The sequence below is a fragment of the Cryptomeria japonica genome, chromosome 3 (genome assembly GCF_030272615.1).
Source record: "Cryptomeria japonica chromosome 3, Sugi_1.0, whole genome shotgun sequence".
NCBI lineage: Eukaryota > Viridiplantae > Streptophyta > Pinopsida > Cupressales > Cupressaceae > Cryptomeria > Cryptomeria japonica.
This window is the reverse complement of record NC_081407.1, coordinates 941,720,020-941,727,617: the sequence shown is the minus strand read 5'-3', so window position 1 is coordinate 941,727,617 and position 7,598 is coordinate 941,720,020. Positions and strand designations below refer to the sequence as shown.

At 34.3% G+C, this 7,598-nt stretch overlaps 1 long non-coding RNA gene across 1 annotated transcript; it reads left to right on the top strand.

Moving 5' to 3' along the window:
- Window positions 1-342: 342 nt before the first annotated feature.
- LOC131072950 (uncharacterized) lies at window positions 343-2,300 on the top strand. The gene is made up of 2 exons (XR_009371802.1): window positions 343-566; window positions 1,976-2,300. It is a non-coding gene; the product is annotated as an uncharacterized LOC131072950 (long non-coding RNA).
- The last annotated feature ends 5,298 nt before the right edge of the window (window positions 2,301-7,598 follow it).

Below are 7,598 nucleotides of genomic sequence, written 5' to 3'. Positions count from 1 at the left end.
AGACAGAACTTGAGAATCTTACAAAAAGGAAGGATTAGACATATGAATGATAAAGCTATGGCCTGAATTTGTAAAAGCCTCCACTTTATCTTTTAAACCATTTAGCGAATCTATTATTGCAAGCACCACCAACAAATAAAGTTATTTTTTCAATGGCTTTTTAGTCCAGCACAGAAAGTAATCAAACAAAAAGCATTTGGAATATCTAACTTTACAGCATTTGGGGGGAGGAAACGCCAAAAATATATTCCTCCCCATTCAATTTATTTTCACTTGAGATCCTATAAAAATATATTCCTCCCCATTCAATTTATTTTCACTTGAGATCCTATATATATTTGATGTGGTATGCAAGTTTTATTGGACAAAAAATGCCATCCAAGTATGGGCTCCTCCTAACTGGTGTGAGCTGAGCTCTGCCTATGATAATGGCCGAGTTGGAGCTCACACCAGTGGAGGACTCCATACAAACTGGAATGGAGGGGCCTTCCTTATATTCTAACCTCATTTTCAAGCTTATCATGATGAAAGAGTGAGTGCAAAGGAGACTGGCCTTGTAATTACAGGTTGGAGTGGCCTTGTATTGGCGATGTTTTATTGTATTTTTATTAACTGAGAATATGGTATTTATCTATATATTTGTTAGAAATTTTGCTATGCAATCTTAAATGTTTTATTTGGTTGATATATTGTTTTTAAAATTGTTTCTTAATCATGTGGACTCTACTATAGATGGGGATAGGATTAAAGAGCTGCAGGATTTACAGAGCAGCCTTGTTCAGCAACGGGATGAGATTCATCAGAGCTAGCTGTTGGGCTTGGGAAAAAAAAAAGAAGAAAAACTTTGTTCAATCAGACTGTAGATCTTTCTTAGTATATTGCTTAATAGACAGCCCTGTCTAGTGTTTGTCTACTATAGATGGCGATAGGATTTTGACAGAGCAGCCCTTGTTCAGCAGGGGAGGGAGAGTCGGGCCTGGCAAACCAAAAAGAAGTAAATATGTAAATATGGGCTATATTAGGATTTCTTTGTATGTGGGATATCATGACAGTCCCGGCCTAGTCTTTGTGTAGTTTATTTTGTTTTTTGGCTTTGTTTTCATCTTTTAATATAATCTGCTAGGCTGCCTCACTTACCTTTTGAATGTCCTCTCTTCATCTTTTATGGAGCACTTTGTGTGGTTTTAGAAGAAGATTAAAATATAGTTTTTGAAACATCTGTTAGATAGATTTTCTTACAATTCTTTGTATCATTTTTATAAATTTGGTATATAAATATTTTTTCTGTTGGTTTGATTATTTACATTTCATTTGATATAATTAAACTTTAAAAAAAAGAAAAAGTATGAGCTTATATTTGTATTGGAGAACAAATCAGTTACAATTGTGTATATTATTTCCATGAGTAAGAGTATGATATCGTCAGAGATTTACAATTTACAATTTGTAGGAATAACATTGATAATTACAGATATTTGAACAAAATAGGTTGAAACCCGGAATAAAATTCTAATATGTCATATGAGTTGAGCTGTAGAGATCCCGAAAACCAAACTGGATTATTGTTACTAAAATGAACCCTGAACACATGAGGCGCCATTTTCAATTTCCATTGTGGCTGCACGATGACAAGGACAAGGTGAATGAACTTTGTGGTTAAGGAGGAGAACGTAAGCCCAACAAATATGAATGCATTTGTCAAAGAATGCATCACCCACATATGTTTTGTGAGCCCTTAGAGCCTTTAGCGGTACCTTTTATCTTGTTCGGACAAGGCTCTTTTCAGGGTGATATAAATCGCAAGGAAGTCCATTTTCTTCATTAGATTAGAATGCTTGAAGAGTCCACCTACGTTTGCATTCCCAGAGTGAAGATTGTAATCCTTTATTGCATTGTGAAAAGTCATACGTGGAATGAGAGAGTCTTTGACATACTCAACCGCCAACTAACAAACAAGTCCATAGGCTTGAATCAGGGCCATGGTGTTCAAAAGATAGCAGGAGGCTAATTGCTAGAGGAAGAGAAGCTGCAAGGAAGAATTCTGGAGAATGTCATCCCCAACAACTAACCTGATGGTGCTTTCAACCCTGTTGCAGTTGAAAACAAAAATCGAGCCTAATGAGAGATAATAAACATTGCATTATTAGTTGTTATTATACAGAGAGGAATTGCATGCATGTTTCAGTTTTTTTATAAGTATATGAAACTGTTACATCTTTACTGAGAGTGAAAGAGTGCAGCATTATTCAGTTTCATATCTTGTTTGACAATTAATAAACATACAAGACAATTATGTGATATCTCTCAGTATTATTTTAAGTATATTTTTTTTTAAATATAAATATACTAGTTATAAATCAGTTATATCCGTTTGGTAGTAGTTATTTCAATCAGTTTTTAACACAACACTTGTATAAATGAACTTTCTGCCTCTGATGACGATAATGGAATTTATTTTTGCAATATGTATTTTGTCTCTGTATTGGTGATCTAGAGATCATCATAATATTACTTTTGTTTCTTGTAAAAGTTTCATACCTTCACTTGGTATCAGAGCACAAGAAAAGAGGAGATCAGAATATTTGTAGAGGAGTTTTAGAAGAGCACCAATCAAGAGAGATAAGATTGTAGTTGGTCATCAGATTGTAGGATTAGAGATGCAAAGGGAGATAATTGCATTCAGTCAAAAGGAGGTCAATTTTATTGCTAGGAGAGACACCAAGAGGAAAGAGGATTTTTTTTTTTAATGCAGGAGACTCTTAAGCTTTTTGCTTTTTCAAACATATTTAAATCGGTAAATGATGAGGCATATGTAGATGATTATTGGTAAATTATGAGTGTGGGTTGGAGTTTGTCACAAATTTGTGTTAACTGGAGAATCTATTTTTGTGAATGAAAGTGGTGGTCAAGTATTCTTTAATATTTTGTTGTATTTATTTGTGATGGCAAATATTGTTGGTCTATCAGGGCTATTGATTCCTATTTTTGATGGAACAAACTTTTCTTAATGGAGTATAAGAAAGAAGATCTACAGATTTGTGAGATGTTGTCAGTAAGGGGTACGAAGAACCTGCATATATAAATGCATTGGATAATTAGCAACAAAGAGAACTAAAGTAAAATAAACAAAAAAATTATGAAGCTTTATTTTTAATTCAAGGTGTAATAAGTCAATCAATTTTTCCTAGAATAAGTAGTGTTGTACATTCTAAAGAGGCATGGAATACGCTTGTAAATGCTCATCAAGGTGCTCATACAACTAAGTTGCAAACATTAAGGAAATTTTTTGAAAATGTTAAAATGAGTAAAAATGAATCAATTAATGAGTTTTTAACAAAAGTTGAAGGGATGATAAATCAAATGAGAATTCTAGGAGATGAATGTAAGAAATCAAAATGTGATTGAAAAAATATTAAGAAGTTTTTCTTCAAGATTTGATAATGTTGTCTCCAAAATTGAAATTTTAAAAGATCTTACATCTATGGAAATTAACATGAGTTAAGTGACATTTTATTAACAACAAAAGAATGAATGAAAAGCAATCAATAACCTTTAGAACAAGCATTTGTATCTAAGGTAAAAATCATAATTTTTCTAAGAGTTATCACAAATTTGCTAATGGCAATGATTCCAACTATGAACTTAGAGGTTAGTCTAGTCGCAATTATAGAGACGTGGGCCACGATCGAGGAAGAGGTTCTAGTTTTCAATGAAGAAATAACAATTATAGAAGTAGAAGTAGAAGTAGAGGTAGAAGCACAAATACTAGTAAAACATGTTCAGTGCTTCCATTGTTTACATGGGACTAAAGAAGTAGGAACCACTGAAGTAGCGAATAAGAATGGAAAAACTAAGCACATTTTTGATACTTTGTTAGTTGCTTCTCTAAAAAAGATTTTGTTATCAATTGGTCAAATGCTTGAACAAAATTATCAAGTTGTTTTTTACAGGAATCAATGTATAATCAGAGATAAATCACAAAGATATGTAGTGGTTGCCCAAGCACAAATGACAAGTGATCATATGTTTCCCCTTCATTTTTTTTCACCCAAGCAAGTCTTAAGTACTACAGAGGTGCATGATAGTAAAAATTTTTGGTAATTTACTTTTGATTAAGAAGAAGCATATGGTTGAAGGATTGCCATTTCTTAATAATGATTAGAAAATTTGTGAAGAATGTTTCTTTGGAAAACAACATAGAAATACATTTCTAATTGGTTTGTCTAGAAGAGCATGAAAACATCTTGAAGTTATTCACATTAATTTATGTGCTCCTATGGCAACTCCCTCACTAAATAAATCCAACTATTTTATCACTTTCATTGATGATTTTTCTCATAAAACTTGGATCTATTGTTTGGTTGATAAATTACAAGTTTTTGATAATATTTGTTGAGTTTAAACAATTAGTTAAAAAACAAAGTGGTCAATTCATTAAGCTAATTGGATCGGATAATGGGGGAGAGTATAGGTCAAATATGTTTCTAATTATTGTATAGGACATGGGATTCAAAGAGATTTTACCACTTCCTACCCTCCACAACAAAATGGGGTTTTTGAGAGAAAAAATAGAATTATGTTGAAATAGATTGAACCACGACTAAAGAAAAGAACCTAGATAAGTGTTTTTGGGGAGATGCAACCATTACAATAGATTACTTGTTGAATAGGAGCCCCACAAAAGCAGTTCATGGAATGACTCCAGAACAAGCTTGGTCTGGTTTGACACCATCTGTTGCTCATCTTAAGGTATTTGGTCATGTTTCTTATGTACACATTCCTAAATAAAAAAGAACAAAGTTAGATGAAAAATGTATCAAATGTATTTTTATTAGATATGGTTCTGAAAACAAAGCTTACAAATTATATGGTCCTGTCAATAAGAAATTAATCAAAAGTAGAGCTATTCTAGATTAAGGCAAAAACAGGTTTTGAAGGGACCCCAAAACCTTTTACAAAATGATTCTAAGAGGAATGGAATCAGAGATTAATATCCAAAACAAAATGGGCTGCATAGATAAGAATAAGAAACAATAGCCAAAGAGACAACAGAAGCCCAACCAGGCACAAAAAGACAGCAACGAGACCAAATGATAGGGAGGCTAGTGCTGGGTGGTTGTTAAGTGGCTAATATGTTTGCTAGGTAATAGTTCCTTGCTGTTTTCAAGGTGTAAACACCAAGGTCAGAGTGCAAATAGCTCAAAGGGAGTCTAACAACTCACCTTGCTCCACCTCCCTATGTCAAGCTCTCCTTGGCTACTCAAGGGCTTCAACTCCATAATCTCTCTGGTTAGGTAATCCAACTCCTTACTCACCCAACTGGCATTCAATCCTCTGTTCCTGACCTTCTCTCTAACTACACAAAGACTCCTCTTAGTGATTTATGAGTTTGAGACAAGTTTTGTTTCCTTGGGTGTTTTTGGGTCTTCTATGTTTTGGAGTGTAGAAGCCTTCACAAGTGCTGCAACCTAAATTTTGGAGTCTTCCCCACCAAAGACGTTAAATTCATAAAATGACAACTTGTTTCAGCTGTTATTGTTGAACTTCATGCCTTACAACCTTCATGTTTGTACCCGATTTAACAAAAACTTAATTTTGAGGCCTAAAATGGGCTACAAGGAATTAGCCCTCCATTAGGGGTTTTGTGCTCACCCTGCTCAACCGATGGACTTCCAGACTGAAAGCTTTACATATTTGGATACCCTTTTGGGAATAATTGAAGATTTGCAAAGTATTAGGGTCTCTCAGGCCTTCTCCATGACTGTCCCAAAAATGGGTGAAAAAGGAGGGTTTTCAAGGGTTTCGGAGGTGAAAACCAAGATTCAAACTAAAAAACTCCAATATGGGACAAGAAACCTTAGTGCCATCATACTACTGACTAATTGGGCCACAAATAAGAAGATTTACACTTCAAAGTTTGAAGAACAAGTTTTTTACAAAAGTTGCTTATGAGGAAAATGCAACATTTTACAACTTTTCCAATAATGCCTCTTTCAAACACATCACTTGCAAACAAAACCAATTACATTCAACATGTAGGCATGTCTACCATTTAGAAACAAGGAGAATCATGTTATCCCTACATACAAGCATTAGGCAATTACAAAAATGGATTATTTCACTATCAAAGCTAACTGTTGCTGCCCTTTTGTCTTTCACTATTTTTTTTTTTTTGTTGTTCACTGTGACCTGCACTTTCACTGTTAAAACTCTTAACAAAAAGTTTTTTTTGTTCCCCTTAACAAGGCTCAGTCTTCAATGGCTTATTTTCCTTCATACCTATCATGTTGAAGGAGAAGATTACATATATAACTTCAAAGAAAATGTAAAACTCAGTCCTAGTTGACTGTGACAGCAAATTGGCATTCCAAATCTTGCCTCAAAGATCATTGATTGATCTTGGCAACTTCAAACCCATAGATGACATCAAAATCACTCCTTGTGCTTCTTTAAAATAAATTAGAAGGAGGTACAACAACCTTACAAGCTCCAATGCATGATGGAGAGTAGGCTAATGAAAGAAAATTGACTCTAAAACAGTGACTCACTGTCTTTTACATTATTTTCACAAACTAAACTTGAAAACATTCTCCTCATGGCATAGAAATCCTCTTTTCCTTGGCATACAACTTAATCATCAAGGCAGGTCTGTTCAAGTATTAAATGCACTTGCTATAGAAGAGCAAATCATTAAATTTCTTCAAGACCGTAGCCAAATGGCACACTTGCCTAGGGCTTAATGGCCACAAAAACTCCTTACACCTGCATTCTTGAAGACAAAAAATGTATTTACATAGTTTACAAGTTGACCAACTAGTTCTTGGGAAGCCATGAACATTTTAGGACTCCAAGAAGCCAAGTTGGTCAAGCATCCTTGCCAATTCCTAGACAAGGCAGTGAAACTGTCAAATCAAACTAATTTTGCTACAAAGTCAAAACTTGATAAAACCAGATGCCACCAAAGGGAAAAGTTTAAGAAAACATATTAGAATCTGAAAATGCAAGAACAGTACGGCCAAGTACATATGGTGTAAAGACTTCTGTTCACATGGAGCCAAAAACTAGAGAAAAACCAAGTAAAACTAGTGCAAGTTTGAAAAATGCTTCTTAACTTCGAATGATCAACCCTTACAATAGTTAAAACAGGAGATTAAATACCTCTCCAAGTTGGTTAACCTCCTGTATGGACAGGTACATGTCCAAGGGCACTTAAATTTGACATTTTGATGCCTAAATGACAACTTTTGGTGCCTAGAAAATGCAAGATTGACCTCCAAGACTAACCATGACCTAAAAACACTTCTCACACCTAAAACCCAAGCATAAAACATGTCTAAAACCTTTTCAAAACAAAAACCACCAAAAAAACTCATTTTTCCATCATTTTGCCAAGCAACACCAAACTGGCAACTTTGAGCAAAAAGATGAAAACAAGAAACCAAAACCACACAATGGGTTCAAAAATCATCTAAACAACCTAGAACAACTTCAAAAACATCCTAAACAACTTTCCAACTTAAAACTAAAAAAAATCAAACCTGAGATGAAAATGAAGCTGAGAATGAAGCTAGGTGCTCCTGCACCATACCCCCTCGGTG